General features: G+C 37.6%; 1 pseudogene across 1 annotated transcript; it reads left to right on the top strand.

Annotated features, from left to right (window-relative positions):
* The first annotated feature begins 3,646 nt into the window (after positions 1-3,646).
* On the top strand, positions 3,647-13,129 carry LOC104602093 (GTP-binding protein YPTM2-like; annotated as a pseudogene). The gene is made up of 9 exons (XR_016077696.1): positions 3,647-3,674; positions 3,894-3,910; positions 4,431-4,514; positions 11,198-11,245; positions 11,329-11,376; positions 12,005-12,076; positions 12,176-12,331; positions 12,445-12,548; positions 12,810-13,129. The product of XR_016077696.1 is annotated as a GTP-binding protein YPTM2-like (transcript).
* Positions 13,130-17,186: the final 4,057 nt, after the last annotated feature.

Genomic DNA, 17,186 nt, shown 5'->3' with positions numbered 1-17,186 from the left:
ACTGATGTTTTAACTGTGGTCCCATGAATGCTAGGACATGTAACCAGCACGTTTACTTTATAACATTTACCAATGTTTTTTCACAATATTGTTACGTGTACCTAATGAGACACAAGTCTGAATCATTTGAAAAGTTTAGGGAGTTTAGACAAGAGGTTGAGAAACAGTTGGGGAGACATATTAAGGCCCTTTGATTAGATCGAGGAGGCGAATATATCTCCGATGAATTTAGGGAATACTTAAGGGAAAATGGGTATGTATCATAACTAGCTCCTCCTGCTACACCACAATTAAATAGTGTATCAGAGAGGAGAAATTGGACTCTATTGGATATGGTTCGTTCACTTCTCGTCCACTCGGAATTATTTATATCCTTTTGGGGTTACGCATTAGAAACTGTGATAACGTGCTGAACCGGGTTCCAACCAAATCCATTCCTTAGACTCCATATGAGCTATGGACCGGTAAGAAACCAAGTGTAAGACACTTGAAGATTTGGGGTTGTCCAACACATGTTAAAAGAACAAGTGCTGACAAATTGGAATGCAAGACCAGCCGTTGCCTATTTGTTAGCTACCCTAAAAGCTCTGTAGGTTATTTATTCTATGATCCAAATGAGCAAAAGTTGTTTTGCAGTCGAAATGCCCATTTCTTGGAAGAATACTATATTCTAGACAATCATCATCAGGAAGTTCTTGATGAGGAGAGGCCAGGGGTAGTGAGAGATGTCCTATAGGCTCCAGAAAACAACCAACCTAGAAGATCTACCCAGGTTTTTAGGCCTCAAGTTCGTTACGACTATGATCAAGAAAGTTACTTGATGGAAGCCGTGAATAGTGAGGAAGATCCCATAACTTATAAGGAAGCTATGTTGGACATAGATTTCTTGAAGTGGGTAGATTCCATGAGAGCTGAAATGTACTCAATGAAGACTAATGGAGTCTGGACTCTCATAAATCTGCCCCTTGGGGTAAAAGTAATTGATTGCAAATGAATTTACAAGAGGAAGAAGGGCCCCGATGGGAAAGTTGAGACCTACAAGGCTCGTCTTGTGGAGAAAGGGTATACTCAGAAAGAAGGAATCAACTATGAGGAAACCTTTTCACCAGTGGCCATGCTTAAATCCATTAGGATCCTGCTAGTTATAGCAGAATACCATGATTACGAGATTTGGCAAATAGATGTCAAAACCGCATTCCTGAATGAAGATTTTACTAAAGATATCTACATGCAGCAACCACAAGGATTCATTGCTATAGGTCAGGAACACATGGTGTGTAAACTCAATCGATCCATATATGGACTTAAGCAAGCTTCTAGGAGCTGGAACATTCGGTTTGACTCTACTATCAAATAGTTTGACTTTGAGCAGAATCCAGATGAGCCTTAAGTTTATATTCCTGGTTCTGTATGTAGATGACATCATACTCATTGGGAATGATGTGAGAATGTTAACTATGGTGAAAGTGTGGCTTTCACAGCAATTCTCCATGAAAGATCTTGGAGAAGCCTCCTACATCTTGGGTCTACGACTCTATAGAGAAAGATCGAAGAGGATAATAGGATTATCTCAACCTAATTACATTGACAAATTTGTCAAAAGCTACAGCATGGAGAACATTAAGAAAGGAAATGTTCCTTTCAAGCATGGAGTCACTCTCTCCAAGGGGATGTCTCCCAAGACTCCCGAGATTGAGGGCATGAAAGAGGTTCTCTATGCCTCAGCCGTAGGGAGCATCATGTATGCCTTGCTATGCACTTAGCCTGACATTGCTCAGCTAGTGAGTGTGGTAAGTAGATATAAATCAAACACAGGACAGGAGCACTAGATTGCTATGAAAAACATACTGAAATACTTTCCAAAGACGAAAGAGTTTTGTCTAGTATTCGATGGTAGTTCACTATAGATCTTAGGGTATATGGATGTTGATTTCTAGTCAGACCCAGATGATAGAAAGTATACATCTGGTTACATCTTTATGATGGGGTCCTATGTACTAAGAAAAATAGTCCTCGACCCAAGCCAAGCACGTGCTATAAGAGAAGTTGCCTAATGAATGAAGTTGTTCATTCTGGAATTAGGAAGTCAGCACATCACCCATTCCACTGTTGTGTGACAACACTTGATCTACGGGAGATTGTTGTTAGAAGGTAGCATCAGTGGAGAATGTGATAGACTCATTGACTAAGCTACTCACGCAGAAAGTGTTTGAGAAACATGTGCAAAGTTTGGAACTAAGGCTTGTACCAAATTAGACCTAAGTGCAAGTAGGAGCTATTAGATAGTGTATGCCCTTAGCTCCAATCAGATTGATGTACAGATCCATTTATTGTAAATGAGTGAAAGTACATAATTGATTCGTGTAATCTATGGTGTGCTTTTGTTTAATACCCTTAAACTGGACACTTCAAAGACTCGTGTTACTTTAGAATCTTCACAACCGTTGGATAAACCTGGGGAGGTTTATCTTGCCAAGGCTAACACTAATGTGTTGCCAAGCCAGTTGGGGTGGCTTGTCTCAACTGCAAGGGTGAGACCTGAAGCACATGTAGTGTGGGTTTACTTAAAACCTTGAACCAGACCATTTTCTAGTTATGCCCTGGACCTTGGAGACAGATGGGCAAAACTGGAAAGTTATGCCTTAAGGGCATCATTTTAGGGGTATTTTAGGCCTTAGAATAATCAAAATGTGCCATTTTCCCAGTTAAATTCAATATTGTGACCTCTGAGGGTCCCTGTGCAAATCTTGGGGTAAACTGGTGAAGTTTTAGGGCTAAAATGCAGTTTTTGGAAAGCTGGTGTGAATTCCAGTTGAGAGAGGGGGTGTTTTTATGAAAAACTAAGCATAGGATGACACCTCCTATCTACCAAACCCAGATAGGATCCCCTCCTACTGTATTAACATACTCCCCTCTCTTTAGCAATCCCTAGGGCGCCTCTCCACTCATTATTTTCACCTCTAACAAACCTTAGCTGCCCTAGGCTCTAAAATCTCCACCCTCCACTCTCTCTTAACCTCTAATCTCAACCATCTAAGCCTTAGAAGCCCCTCATACCCTTAGATCTCTCCCTAGACAGCATACTAGCCTTACACGTCACTCCTTAAACCTCAATCAATCACCTTAGGGCGCCACATCACACCAACCAATCACATTTCTCCATCTCTAGTCACCCAAATTTGCTCCCTCCATTCTATGCGCCCAAATCTCAGCCCTACATAATATTGGGCGCCCTCTCCTTCTCTTCTCAACCTTAGGATCACCTTAGAACAATTCTAACCCTCCATTTTCAACCTTAGGGTGCCCATATTTTTGCAAAAAACCCATCTGCTGCCCTTTTCTTTCTCTCTAATCCTAGTTTTGTCCACCATTCTCTATGAAAGGGACCCCAGGGGCCATGGAGAACGGGTTGGTCAATTCACCAAGTTCACAAGGCTAAGGTTTCTTGAGGAGTTCAAGGGTTGTAGAAAGGAAGGACGCCCAGATCTTGTCAGGAGGGGTTCCTACAAGCAGTCCATCCAATCTGCATCTACCGCCACTAGATTTGATCAACCATCCCTTTTGTTTTCTTTATTTTCTTATATGTTATTTTTATTTTAGCAATCTTTTAGATTTAATTTCGGTTGGATTCTGCCCCCAGGTAAAAATGAAGGCTGTTCTTGAGAAGTTCAAGGGTAGAGGAAAAGGAGAACACCCAGGCAAGAGGAGGGGTTCCTGCTTGCAATTCACCTAGCCACTACTGCCACCTCTGGATCCGGATCCCAGCCAGTTTCCCATAGTTTTAGATTTACTTTTTACACATGTTTTTATTTTCCGTTCTTTAATTTCCAATTTTTATTTTATTTCTGTAATTTACTTTTTATCAAATTTAATTTTTGTCTTCATTTCTACAGATCTAAAATTCGACCAGGTAAGACGGAAGGCCCAATTCAAGGAGTTCGAGGGTCAAAGGATAGATTCGGAGACTGCTACCTCTGACCGAGTTGCAGATTTTCTATTTAGTTTTTTTTTTATTTCTGTTATTTATTTATTTTTTTGCAATTTTTTCTTTTAGTATTGTTAGAATTTTATTTTAATGAATTCCAGTTCAGTTAATTAAATTTTGTGTTTCTGCAATCTCAAATCTTGTTATTTTGTTTGGATTGAAGTACGTAACAATTTTTCCCTTGCTTCCCTATGGATACGACCCCTTTCTCACCACTAACTGCATTTTGTAGTTATTTTGAGAATTGTAAAATTTATAAATATTGAAATTGGTGTTCCGAAGTTGTTAACGACACACTTCCAGACACACCAAGTTTTTGGCGTCGTTGCCGGGGAAGCAACAGAGAAAAATTTTTAATTGCTTTGTTCGGATCTGTTTCATTATTTTTGTTTGATTACTTGATCGGTAATCTCATTTTAATTCTTGTTTCTCTTTGATTTTGCAGGACGTAATAGAAAAAGGTGGGGTACCGGAGCGTTGCCGGACTACTGAAGAAAAGAGAAGAGGAGAAATTGGGATTGTGATTCAGGTGTAGTTATCCCAATTTAATCCTATTTTTTTTGTTTTTATTCTCAGATTCTTTTTGGTAAAGTAGTGCTTTTGAATTCTTAGTTAATTATTTTTATTTCCTGGTAGATCCGATTTATTTTTTTTGTCTTGTTCTTAGATCTATTTTTTTTCTATTTATTTCTAGGTTCGAATTGGGTTTTTCATTTTTCATTTCTAGAATCAATCACTCCTGTAACTTTTCGTTTCTTTGATCTTTTTCTTTTAGTACTAGGTGCGTTATTTCCTTAGTTGTCATTTTCTTAACTTTTTTTGCTTTTATTGATTTCTGTGTTCGTTTAAGTTCTGAATTAGTAGGTGTGAGTTATTTTTCTTAGATCTTGTTTTTATTTTTGTTTTATTTTCTTGAGCAAACTAGATTTCTGTTTAGGATTGTTAGGTTCTATTTTTTCTTTATTTTCAGATTAGAAACTCACTTCATTTCTTTGATTTTTTTTATTGCCGCATATTCTTATTTTTTTTTATTTTATTTTCTGTTTAATCTTTAGAGTAGCGAACTCCCTTCTTAATCTTCATTTCTGTAGTATTATCTTTTTGTAAAATTAGTTCCTTTATTTTTCTATTTTTTTGTGATTAATTGTTGTTGTAATTAATTGCTCCCTTAATTAGTGGTTTAATTGAATAATTGATTGTTAATTAGGAAATTATTCAAAATTTCAAATTTGAGTTTAAATTTAAAAATTTGAATTTGAATTTGAATCTGAATTTGAATTTGAATTTGAATTTAAATTTCAAATTTTGAATTTCAAAAAAAAAAATAATAAAATTAATATTTTAATTTTTTTTTCATTTGCATTCTAACGTTAGGATTTGATATGTTCTAGAGCATGCATCATATAGGATTATTTAATTGCTGAAATTATCTTGTTAGTTGTTAATGTGTTAGGGTTTTTCATTTTTAATTGTTTTCTTTGCTGAATTAATTTGTTTTATTATTTTATTGCTGAATCGCATATTAGAGATAACTGTTCATGCATTGTAATTAGTTGCATTTATTTTGTTTATTGTGTATTTCCATTAATCCATTTATTGGCAATCCATTTTAAATAAGATAAGGTGGAGATTTCATCACCCTTCCTTGGGCCAAAAACAACCACCCTTTCACGTGCAATTCACCCTATACCTTAATTTAAAATTTGGATTGCAAGATCCTTTAGGGGGCCCCAGGTTTTACTTTCCATAGGGAATCTTGCGATTAGTTTCCATAACCGGCGGTTGGTGTCTAAGGAAAGAGGTTAACCGGCTAAGCCTAAGCAAGTTTTATGGTTACTTAATTAGGTCATTGTGAGAGCAATGGGAGCCTCCCACATCCCCACCTCTTACCTGGCTAACCAAAGGAAGTGGCATAATTCCAAGTGAACCTAAGAGGATTTACATTGGTTGAACCACTAGTTTAGGAAACCTTAGTTTTGCCCGTAGGTCATGTGTTTGAATTGCTTGCATTTGAAAAAAACAGAAAATAAAAAATTTAAAAATTCAAATTTGAGTTTAAATTTTAGAATTTAAATTTCAAAATCTAAATTTGAAATTAAAATTCAAAATTAAAATTTCAAATTTCAAAAAGGAAGAAAAAGGGACTTCTAAGTTGTATGTTGGGAAGGAGATCTCCGAGGAGAGAAATAGTAGAACCCATACCTGAGATAGAGAGATACCTCCATCACCAGCAACGCAACCAAATGGCTGAGATCGATGATGAGCAGCCCAGAATGTTGAATGAGTATTTCACTCCGACCCAGTATAACCCTTCATCCTACGCATAGTTGTTGGATACTCAAGCCTTTCAGTATGAAATTAAATCAAGAACAATCCAGGTGCTCCCCTCTTTCTACGGGAACCCAAGTGAGGACCCATACAAACACATAGATGAGTTTCTGGAAATCTGTTCCACTGTAAGGATCCAAAACAGTAGTGACGATGCCCTTAGATTAACTCTTTTCCCCTTTTCCTTGAAAGACAAGGCCAAGCCGTGGTTGTGAACTATAGGGAGACCTATTAGAACTTGGGCAGAAATGCAACAAGAATTCCTTAGAAAGTTCTACCCTATAGGACGAACCAACACCATGAGAAGAGCCATCACTGGATTCACCCAAACACCGGGTGAACAAATTCACGAGTCTTAGGAAAGAATGAAAGAGTTGTTGAGAAAGTTCCCACACCATGGCCTATCCAAGTGGGAAATTGCCCAAGCCTTCTATGAAGGTTTGATTGATCAATACAGGCAAATGGTAGATGCATCATGTGGGGGGGCATTTATGAGTAAAATTGAGGATGAAGCGTATGCTCTTTTCGAAACATTGAGTGAAAATTCTATCAACAATGCATCATTATATTCCTATGAAAGGTCAGTGGGACCCTCAAAGAGGGCAGGGCTCTATGAAGTCAGGAATAGTATAGAACCCAAGGCAAGAATGGACCTGAATGCAATCTCTAGAAAATTGGACAAGGTAGATCTTCTAGCCCAAAATATTGATCAATTCTTCACCTATAACCAACAATCGGGCCCATCTACCCCTTATCCTGAAGTTTATTCCATTTGTGCCAGCCCAACCCACCAAGTTGATGATTGTCCAACGGTGACTCAGTTTCCACCGTTTATCCAAGAACAGGTAGCCCAGAGTTTCTCGAGGCCTAATAATGATCCATTTTCAAATACTTACAACCCTGGGTGGAGAAATCACCCTAATTTTTCTTGGAGGACATGTCAACCTAACACACAGTCCCATCAGTACCATCCATCTAACACCATGGCCCAGCAATTTCAGAGGCCACAAGTGTAGAGCCAATTCCAGCAAACTTACCCTAGGAACCAGCTGGTCTAACCTTATCAGGTTTACCCACAACCTCCTTAGACCAATATAGTTGATAACAAATTCATGCAGTTTCAGTAACTGATTCTAACTCAGTAGCAGTCCATCGCTAGATTAGAGAGCCAAATAGGACATCTAGCCAAAGCCAAGGTGAGGAGAAAAGTAGAACAACTACTGAGTCAACCGGTTGCGAATCCTAGAAATCGGCCACCGGGTTTTCCTCCACAACAGATTCAACCACCTCCTAAGAACCCTTCGTTTGAAAATGCCAAGGCTATTACGACCTTAAGGAGTGGGAGGATTTTAGAGGACCCGTATGAGAAAAAGAAATTTGAAAACATCAGTGAAGGAGAAAAGGAGCAAGAAGACCATAAGCTGGGGGGGGGGGCAAAGAAAAAGAAAAGGAAAATTTAGAAGAAAAACCTATAGTGAACCAACCTATAGTTCCTTTTCCAACTGCACTCACAGCCGGGCCGTTGCAAAAGACGAAAGAGACTCGCAACGAGGAGATCTGGGAGTTATTCAAGCAAGTCCATATTAACATCCCTCTCCTCGACGCGATACAACATGTCCCATCCTATTCCAAGTCTTGAAAGAATTGTGTGCTCAAAAGAGGGAGCCACGATCGGCCCCCCAAAAAGTGATGCTCTCGATAGATGTTAGTGTGGTTCTCCTAAACCAACTCCCCTGGAAAATTATAGACCCTGGTTCTCCTCTAATAAGTTGTTCATCTCTGGAATCACTTTTGATCAAGCCCTATTAGATCTTGGAGCTAGTGTAAATTTGCTCCCCTCTGTTATTTATGAAAGGTTCAGGATCGACGAGTTAAAACCTACCCCGGTAATTCTGCAACTTGCTGATCGGTCAGTCAAGACTCTTCGATGTGTTATCGAGGACGTCATTGTTAGAGTAGATGACTGTTACTTTCCAGTGGATTTTATCATCCTAGACATGACCCCAACCGAGGAACTAAACCATAACCCGATAATCTTAGGATGTCCGTTTCTAGCAACTGCCAATGCAAACATCAACTATAAATCAGGAGAAATGGACATTTCATTTGGGGTGTAGAAAGTTCGATTAAATGTATTTAGTGCCACTAAGTATCCAAACCTTGGGGAAGATGAGTTTAAGGTAGAGGTAGTGGACAACCTTGTAGATGCCTTGCCTACCCTTTGGTTAGCCCAATGTGAGCCTTGTCTGTGTAAAGAAGAAAGCAAGTCTGGAAGTATAGATGTGAGAAGTTAAACTTAGCGCTGGTTGGGAGGCAACCCAACTTAATTTTTAATTGTTTTTGCTTTTAGGATTATAGTTTTTGTTTTCTTGATTCGAGACCACTTGGCAGACCTTGAACCCCTTGGAAAAACATTCTTGATTGTTCCCTTTGGCCCAAGTCCCTTTGTATCATTCTAGACATGCCATTGGGGACAATGTCACTTAAGTTGGAGGGTGAGGAAAGAGAGAGAAAAATTGAAAAAAAAATAATAAGAGCTTAGACTTTAGAAATGTAGAACTAAAAAATTTACTGAGAAATTTTTGAGTAATAAGAAGAGAAAGATCGAGAAATTAGACAAAAATTCTTCAAATAATTAGAGATAGTGGACTACCCTAAACAGTGTTTCCAAAAAAAAAGGTCAATGGGTCAATGGACACCTTGAACTTAGTAATAGGGTCTCTTCACCTAACGCAAGTGTTGAGATTCGTGTCAAATGGTGGAAGGTAGCAATAAAATAAGTGTGCATCTCAAAGTTCAAGGGTAGAAATCCATTACCAGAAATGGTAAGAAGAATATCGGTCTAATTTTGAAATCAATCTCAGATTTTCTTGACAAACTGCAAATGGAAGAGTATACAATATTTTTAAGCTAAGTTTTTGAAATATTCAAAGCAAGACAGTTTTATCCCTTAAATCCCAATACTGATCTTGCAATGGGAATGATCTTTTTACTCAGTGTAATTTTAAGGCTGTGTTGATAAGGGACTAGCAATGGTTAAGTTGGGGGTGTGATAACTCTATATTTTGATGCCTTAAGGGCATTATTTCAGCCTTAGAATAGTCAAAGTGTGCCCTTTTCCCAGTTAAATTCAATGTTGCGACCTCTGAGGATCTTTGTACAACTTCTGTGGAAATTTGGGGAAGTTACATGGCTGAAATGCAGTTTTCAGGAAGCTGGTGTGAAGTCCAGCTGAGAGAGGGGGTGTTTCTGTGAAAAATGAGCACGGGAGGGCACCTCCTATCTGCCAAACCTAGATAGGTGCCCCTCCTACTGTATTAGCATACTCCCCATTCCTTAGCAAACCCTAGGGCGCCTCCCCACTCATTCTTTTTACCTCTAACAAACCTTAGCCACCCTAGACTATCAAATCTCCACCCTCTACTCTCTCATAACCTCTAATCTCAACCATCCAAGCCTTAGCAGTCCCTCATACCCTTAAATCTCTCCCTAGACAACATCCTAACCTTACACCTCACTCCTTAAACCTCAAACAATCACCTTAGGGTGCCACATCACACCAACCAATCACATTTCTCCAGCTCTAGGTGCCCAAATCTGCTCCCTCCATTCTGGGTGCCCAAATCTCAGCCCTACATAATATTGGGCACCCTCTCCTTTTCTTCTCAGCCTTAGGATCACCTTAGAACAATCTTAACCCTCCATTCTCAACCCTAGGGCGCCCATATTTCTGCAAAAATCCAGCTGCTGCCCCTCTCTTTCTCTCTAATCCTAGTTTTGTCCACCCTTCTCTATAAAAGACCCCAGGGGCCCTGGAGAAAGGGTTGGTCAAATCATCCAGTTCACAAGGCTAAGGTTTCTTGAGGAGTTTAAGGGTTGTAGAAAGGAAGGACGCTCAGATCTTGTCAGGAAGGGTTCTTGTAAACAGTCTAGCCAATCTGCAACTACCGCCACTGGATTTGATCAACCATCCCTTTCATTTTCTTTATTTTCTTTTATGTTATTTTTATTCTATCAATCTTTTAGATTTAATTTCGGTTGGATTCTGCCCCCAGGTAAGATGGAATGTTGTTCTTGAGAAGTTCAAGGGTAGAGGAAGAAGAGAACACCCAGGCAAGATGATGGGTTCCTACTTTTAGTTCGCCTAGCCACTACTACCACCTATGGATTTGGATCCCAACCAGTTTCCCATAGTTTTAGATTTACTTTTTACGCATGCTTTTATTTTCCATTATTTAATTTTCAGTTATTATTTTATTTCTACAATTTATTTTTGTCAAATTTAATTTTTGTCTTCCTTTTTGTAGATTTGGAATTCAGCCAAGTAAGATGAAAGGCCGAGCTCGAGGAGTTCGAGGGTCAAAGGATAGATCCAGAGACTGCTACCTCTGAGTGTTTATTGTCTGTTTTGTGGTTTGTGTTGTTTATTGTCTTTGGAAGGTTGTGGTTTGTGTTTTTTTCTCTGTTTTGTGTTGTTTATTGTCTCTTTCTTTTCCTTATTTTGTTATTTTTGATTGGGTGGGGGGGTGGAACAACATCAGTATTATCTTATTGTGTTGGAAAGAGGATTTGTCAAGATATGTATCTGGAATTTAAAATCTATTTAATGTAAATATATATATCCTGATAATTGTTCATGCCAGATGTTAATTTGAGTAAAACTAAAATTGATGGTTTTAATACAATTTAGGCATGGGTATTGCTTGTCTTTATTAATTTTTAATTGATGCTAACTCTGTCTGTAGTGGCATCTTTGCCTCATTGGTTGAAGATTTCTTTTTATGTTGTCTATGCATTTTTAACTATGAGCTACTGTGACTATTCATATGGAATTAAATGTCATTTCTCTTCAATCAACTTTTTCCTCTTTGATCATTCAAACAGGATGATTCATATCTTGAGAGTTACATCAGCACCATTGGAATTGACTTTGTAAGTGATTATTACATATTACTAAATCTTCCTCCTTACATAGGTGCATGGTGCTAAATTGTACTCCCACCTTTTATTTATAGAAAATACGTACTGTGGAGCAGGACGGGAAGACAATTAAGCTTCAAATTGTGAGTATAGTTAAAATTTTAGATGCATTATCTATTCTTGGTTGCTTATATGACAATGGCTATAAGCAGTGTAGCACATACTAAATAGTTGTGTTCCTTATAGCCTAGAAGACTTAGATGATATTGTTTGTTTTTAATTAATAGTTCTGAATTTTATTTGAGAAATGTTCATCAATCCTGGTTCTGCCCTTGATGTGGGATAAGAGAATTATTGAAAGTGTGGAACTAAATTTCAATAGATTACCTTAAAAGGATCCAACTGCTCAAAATCGAGGAGAATTTCTGGTCCTGGGTCTAATGATCAGCCAACCTTGTTTTGTTTTTGCCCCAGATAATTTTATTGCAGAGCCCTCCCCATGAAATATTGCTGAGCCAGTGTTTTTTAGTAGGGTTATCCTAGCTACAGCCTTTTATTTTAATTCACATTTGTGGTGTGTTTGCCACTGAAAGGGTGGATAGCTTCTGCTTGTCCCTCTGGAATTCATGGCATGATCATGTAATGAACCTTATTTCTAATATTGACTGATTGTTGACCACATATTGGAGTCAATTTGGTTTTTTGGGCACTCATACCTTTTTAGTTGGTGTTTTTTCATGCTAACCCATTCTGCTTGTATGAATTTTGCAGTGGGTCACCGCTGGGCAAGAATGTTTCAGGACAATAACTAGCAGCTACTACCGTGGTGCTCATGGAATTATAGTTAGTCATTTCCCACTTCTTTTTCCTTTGTTTGCATAGCCCCTCTCTCTACTTGTCATTGCAATTCAATTATCTCAAACTTGGTTGTTTCTTGGGCAGGTGGTATATGATGTAACAGATCAAGAGAGCTTTAACAATGTCAAACAATGATTGAATGAAATTGACCGCTATGCTAGTGAAACTGTCAACAAGCTTCTGGTTGGGAACAAGTGCGACCTTACAGCACACAAAGTTGTCTCTTATGAGACAGCTAAGGTATTACTGATAATTCCCATGCTTTTAGGTGACTACTTTTCTGTTGAAGCAACTCCTGTTCTTCTTGGAGATGTGAAAAATGGTTTCTTCATATTTTCTTTCTGTTGTTTTAGGCCTTTGCTGATGAAATTGGGATACCATTCATGGAAACCAGTGCGAAAAATGCAACTAATGTGGAACAAGCCTTCATGGCTATGGCTGCTGAGGTCAAGAATAGGTACTGCTTATGCCTGCTTTCTATGCATTGGAATAATATCATATCAAATAAAAGGGGGGTTATATGAAATTGGTACACTGATGGAAATACTTGCATTCTCGCGAGAAGGCTTTGAAGTGTAGTATTATGATTATCATCTGTCGGTGTGACTTCTCACTTCTAGTCCAGCATTAGTTGGGTCTTTCAGTTACTTTTGTTTATGTGGATGACCTTGTATCAGCTACCTATATTTCATTTCCTGTTTGGTTTTGGTTACTGCAGGATGGCAAGCCAACCGACTATGAACAATGCCAGGCCTCCAGTGGTGCAGCTCCAAGGACAACCTGTTGCTCAGAAGACTGGATGCTGCTCCTCTTAGATTGAAGTATTTATTGGTACTGTGTTGCCTGCTCAATGGCATGTGAAAGTAGTTGTCTTTTCTTTCTACTTGAGTTCTAAACGACTGATCACTTCCAACCCACTTTACCATGATTTGCTTTTCATTTTGGTTGCTTCAGATTGTTGCTAAAATCCATTCTTTTCAACTACTTGATTCTAAGAAGGCATGTACAAATCAGAAATATTAGTTGCAGTTATTTCTTTTCTGTGTTGCACCCTTCTATCATGATATATCTTCTTTTGGAAACTTTACAAGGCATGACTTAATATGTATGGCACATGGATGGATACCAATGCAATTTTGCTTCGCAAAACAAATAATTGGCACATGGTGACCAATTATTTCATATCAATTCAGATCTAAAACAAATATGTAGAGTAATAATTATTAAATACATAAGCACTGGAAGCTAATTGAACGTTGACTCCATCTTACCTGATTAGGTTATAATGAATAAATTATTAAATACAAAAGAGAAATAGGCCATTTCGATTCCGATTCCAATCACGAATCAAACCGGTCCTTAATTCTGAAAATAGTATAGTCTAGTCATGGTTTTGAAAACAGGACTGACCAGGTTATATAAATATATATATATATATATATATATATATATATATATATATATATATTATAGATTTAGCGGCAGTCGCGACAGTGGCAGTTCCAAACATCTTTAGCTATTTTTAGTGGCAGTTTTTTGTTCTTTACCGGCAGACAAGAAAACTGCCACTAGAATTTCTAGCGACAGTATTTTTAGCAGCTTTTTGCTGACTGCCGGTAAAGTTTCTAGCGACAGTTTTGGGGACCTTTAGCGGCAGTTAAAGGTCATTTTTCCCCGTAGTGAGACCATTTCTCTATCTACAAGTATTATTCTTTTTTTCTTTTGTAAGTCTTTGTTGGTGTCTATATTTAATAAAATAGCTATAAATATAACCTTTTTTATATGGCAAATTTCTTAAACTAGTCTTAAGGTTTAGGAAATTGACTAACCATACCCCTACTATTTCAGTATTGTTTTAAAGTACCCCTACTGATTCTAAAGGATTAAAAAGACTATTTTACCCGAGATCCCTGGTTCAATGAAAGACAGCATCAGTGATCTTCAAGCTCTTTGATTCCAATAAATGTTGAGGGTTGATCGTCCTTGAAATCTTAGGGGTTGTGATCAGATACAAAGAACAGATTGAGGTGGAGGGGGTCGAGCAGCAATAGTGGTGCTTAAGAATGGAGATGGGTCTTGGGAGCAGTTGGGCATTTGAAGGACTTGGGTGAAGGGGGGTGAAATAGATCGGCAAGGGAGATGAAACAGATTAGCAGAGAAGAGAGAATGAAGGGGAAGAAGGAGAGAGAGAGAGAAGGGTGGAGGTGGCGGTGATGAAACAGGGGAAAGAGAATGAAAGGGGAAGAAGGAGGAGAGAGAGAGGCCGAGCCAGACCGGAGACCCACCTCATGCGCCCAAACCCCCAAGTCAAACACTTCTCTCCTCCCTTAGCGGTGACACCACCAACTCCCAAACCTGTGCCACCAGCTTTGGCCTCAAGACCACAATTTGGTCTAAACTCAGTGGTTAGTAGGCGATCTCGACACTTACATCTCCATCATTTCTACACTTGAAAATCCCTTTGAGAACATCGATAGCAATCATCATCGTTGAGTTCAAGGGGTTGCTAACAATGGAGTTTGGATTTGACAATATCACAAGATCTGGTGTTCTTGTTGGTGTTCCGCCGCCGCCGCTATATCAAGTATCAAAACCCACCCCACATAGTCTTAACTTGTTCAGAGATTGAAAATTGCTAAGGTTTAGCTCTTGCCAATCGAGCTTTGAAATCAGTGGTTCACCGATTCTATCTATTTGGATTTCTGCTAAGAATAGTATGCATGGGATTCACTGCTTGACGAGCTTTGAAATCGTGGTTTAGGGGATACTACCGATGTCGGAGGCAAAGAAGCTTCACTCCACCGAACAACATTTATGGTTGATGAATGGTTCAATTGCAGAACCAGTGTGCGCACTTAGTAGAGAACAGAGCCCATTGTCTTGCCCAAATTGAAACAATGATTTCTAGAATAGATTGAGGTGGAGGGGGCCAAGCAACAACGCTTGCAGTCATTTGCAATGACGATTTCTTGAACAGAGCCCACCATTCTCTCTCTATCCTTTAGCTTCCTTCCTCCACCACAAAATTTTAACCCCCTTGTCCTCCTCGCACCCCATCGTCTCCCTTTTTTTTTGTTGCTCAAACTAAATCATTGTCGCCACTATAACTTTCGATGGTGGTGGTCTTCCTTCCTCTGCCCCGCTTATATATTTTTAATCGACCAAAATTATGGTTGTCATTACCTCCACAGGTTACAAACTTACAGAAATGGACTCAGAATTGCTGGGTAAGGCAAGCTAGGAAAGGGTATTTTGGTATGATTTAAAATTAAATCAAACACGTGAAGTCACGTGTAAAAGGTCTGTGACAGAGACTCAACGGAAAGGGAGCTTTGTATCATTTATTACAAAAAGTAGTACTTTAAGACAATATTGAAACAGTAAGGGTATAGTTAGTCAATTTCCTAAACCTTAAGGGTAATTTAAGAAAATTTTTCTAAATAATAATGTTTCTATCATTTTATGTGATAAGTCACGGTAAAATTGCAATTTTAAGAGTAAATTTTTTAGTCAATGTTGATCAATGCTAGTGGTCAAATTTTTTTCATTAATGTCAATTGGCATTCAATATTGTCACTAAAATCCAATATTTAACAAAAGTACTACTTTTAACGACATTTAAAGGAGATATTTGGTCACATTTGTTAAATGTTACAATAAGTGGTCTTTGGTGACGTTTACTAAATGTGGATTTTTGTAATATTTAATAAATATCATAAAAACCCATTTAATGGCCTTTAATAAATGTCGCAAAAAGTCTTAGAAACATCAAAAATTCTTTCCATGCATGGTTTTTTTATAGACAATGATGACATTTGCAAAATGTCACTAAAAGTGACATGTCACAAAAAGTTTAACAACATTTGCAATCAAATGTCACTAAAAGTGACAAATGTCACAAAAAGTTTTAACAACATTTGCAATCATGATAGTGATGCAAACATCATAAAAGCCTTTTTGTGATATTTGCCTACCTTTTAGTGACATTTATGCAATGTCACTAAAAGCCTATTTTCCTGTTGTGCCACATTTCATGCATTGGTTTGAAAATATCGAATACGCAAAAGCAACCCAATAGATAAGGTTGAAAGTGATTGAAGAAAAATTCAAACAAAATTAAAATTAAGAATTATTTATTTTTCAATTTGTAAAGCATTCTAAAATACCAAAAAATTAATATTCATGAACTTTAACTAACTAAAACTATTGTTAAGACTTTTATCCATGTTCTAGAAGAGCAACTAAAATGGCATACAAACTTAAAAACACAATTTTCTACTCACATTTCCTATCCTCTCTATCGTTGTGAATTACAGCCACACATCTCTCAATATAGCTTTAAATATACCTCATATAAAGTGGGTAGAAAAAGTGAACAGGAAATCTGGGTTTACATTCTTATCCAGTTTTAAATATACCCCATATAAAGATACATAATAATAAAATAGAAATAAGACTGACTAAGAAGAGTACGCTTACCTTTACAAATGGCAATGAGTTCTTTTAATTTAGATGGTTCTAGTCTCTCAGAGTTCCCCTATCAATTTCTTTACAATATAGCTTCTTGCTAAAAAGAAAGAAGAAAAATTACAAGAGACTCCATAGATATTGCTATAAAACTATGTATTTTTAATTCATCAACTACAATGCTTAGTTATTCAAAATAAAATATAAAAATATATAGCTTATTAGAGACCAGAGAATAAAACTTAAAACGATTACAAATCAAAGTTCAATGAGTATTAAACACATATCGCAAATTCAACATATAAATGGTATTTATTTAAATTCTAAAGCCATAAAGTTCTCATTTCTTAATGATAGAACAAACTAAAGCTAGGTGGTATTTTATCATCATTTTCATTTCCAAGAGGTTGTATTTCATCTTCATATCCAAGTTGGATGTTGGATATATTTTCCTCCAAGATTTTCCATGGCTCATTGAATAATTCATCATCATTATTATCACCATCTAACTCATTTTCTTGATAGTGCTTCCATTACTGAATTTTTGTCCCATCACCTTTAAATATATCGCCATTCTCATAACCATTAAATAATGGAGGATCCTCATCATCATGTACTATCCAATCTT

The sequence above is a fragment of the Nelumbo nucifera genome, chromosome 6 (genome assembly GCF_055504915.1).
Source record: "Nelumbo nucifera cultivar China Antique chromosome 6, China Antique-T2T, whole genome shotgun sequence".
Taxonomy (NCBI): Eukaryota; Viridiplantae; Streptophyta; class Magnoliopsida; order Proteales; family Nelumbonaceae; genus Nelumbo; species Nelumbo nucifera.
The sequence above is the reverse complement of the archived record's forward strand: the minus strand, read 5'-3'. Positions and strand labels throughout refer to the sequence as shown.